The 1,682-nt window shown below is 46.1% G+C and overlaps 1 non-coding gene across 1 annotated transcript; it reads left to right on the top strand.

Moving 5' to 3' along the window:
- Positions 1-1,230: 1,230 nt before the first annotated feature.
- LOC149845786 (small nucleolar RNA R71) lies at positions 1,231-1,333 on the top strand. The gene has a single exon (XR_016430700.1). It is a non-coding gene; the product is annotated as a small nucleolar RNA R71 (small nucleolar RNA).
- The last annotated feature ends 349 nt before the right edge of the window (positions 1,334-1,682 follow it).

A 1,682-nucleotide genomic window follows, 5' to 3' on the forward strand; every position in this document is an offset into this window, starting at 1 on the left:
AAGGTAGGTTGATCTGCACATGCTTGAAGATGTCAAGCATGTCCTGGATCTTCGCACCTTGCTTCCCTCTATATCCAGGAGACTCTAATGCTTTGGGATAGGGTGGTGGGGGAATATACTCTGATGGCTCCTCCTTTTTGCGAGAAGTCTCACTCCTATCCTTTTTCTTCACTGAAAATGAAGATGATGATGATGATGGTAATGAAGATGCTGATGGGGATGGGGGTGATGGCTGAGCCGACGTAGGTGAAACAATAGTCTCTGACTCCTCTATCTTCTCTCTACTCTCTCTCTCTGCTCTCGCCGTGATACTCAAGTCCACTCCTCAGGGTCATGACAGATTTGGCCTGCTGTTGTGTCTCAGTATGAAATAAGCATCCAGTCATCTGGTCCTTGCCCTTCGGGTTCATGACAGCCTGACTCGGTAATGTACCCTCAGGTCTCCTACTGATAGCCTCAGCTAACTGTCCTATTTGCGACTCTAACTTCGCAATGGACTGCGTATGTGAGCTCAATATCTGGCTACACTTATCGAAGGCGTTCTGATTAGAGGTTTTCACCTCTTGGAATGCCTGGAGAAGTCTCTTCTCAAAAGATGTCTGCGAGGCAGACTCCTGCTGAATTAGAGGAGTGACTAAAGAAGAAGAAGACTGAGAATAGTTCGGTCTTTGAAATGACTGAGTAAAAGATGGCTGCCGAACTGGCTGAGAGGATGTAGGCATCTGCATGGAAGACTGTGGATTCTTCCATGAAAAATTGGGATGGTTACGCCAACCCGGATTATATGTAGATGAGAATGGGTTGTTCGGCGGTCTGACGTAACCCTGAGCTGCCTGAACTTGTTCTTGAACAAATTCAGGGTACTGAGATGCCGAAGGGCACTCAGTGATATCGTGTGCCAGACTGGCACAAAGAGTACACACCTGCTGTGTAGTGGATGGTCCTGAGAGAAGCTGGTCCAGCTTCTGAGCAATCATGTCTAGCTTGCACTGTAATGCAGTAGATGGACCAATCTCAGGAACACCAGCTTTCTTCTGAATGTTGGGTGTGGCTCTATCCGAATGAGAGCTCGAAGCATGGTGAAGGGAATTCTCAGCCAATGTATCAAATAGCCTCCATGCTTCGTCCTCGCTCTTCAGCATGAATGTCCCTCCACATGAAGAGTCGATCATCTGACGATTCTTGTCAGACAATCCATCATAGAAGCTCTGCACCAGTTGCCATTTCGGCACCTGATGATGGGGACATTTCCTGAGGAGATCCTTCATTCTCTCCCATGTCTCATGAAAGCGCTCACCATCTAGCTCTGAAAAGCTAGTGATGGCTCTACGATATTGGTTCATACGACCAATGGGAAAATATTTCCGAAGAAACTCCTGTTGCAATTGATCCCAGGACTCTATTTCTACAGAATCTAAGGACTTTAGTCAATACTTGGCTTTGTCCTTCAATGAAAAGGGGAATAGAGTCAACCTTAAAGCATCATCATCGAAATTCTGTATCTTAACAGTAGAACAGATTTCGAGGAATTCATCTAAATGTCTGTAGGGATCTTCATGACTAAGGCCATAAAAGGATGGAAGCATCTGAATAATGCTGGCCTTAATCTCGTAATGAGGTGCTCCTACATCGGGTCTCCGAATGCAGGATGCCTGAACATAGTCTGTGGGAATGAAGTATTC

This window comes from Nuphar pumila, chromosome 2, assembly GCF_984573655.1.
Source record: "Nuphar pumila chromosome 2, dmNupPumi1.hap1.1, whole genome shotgun sequence".
Taxonomy (NCBI): Eukaryota; Viridiplantae; Streptophyta; class Magnoliopsida; order Nymphaeales; family Nymphaeaceae; genus Nuphar; species Nuphar pumila.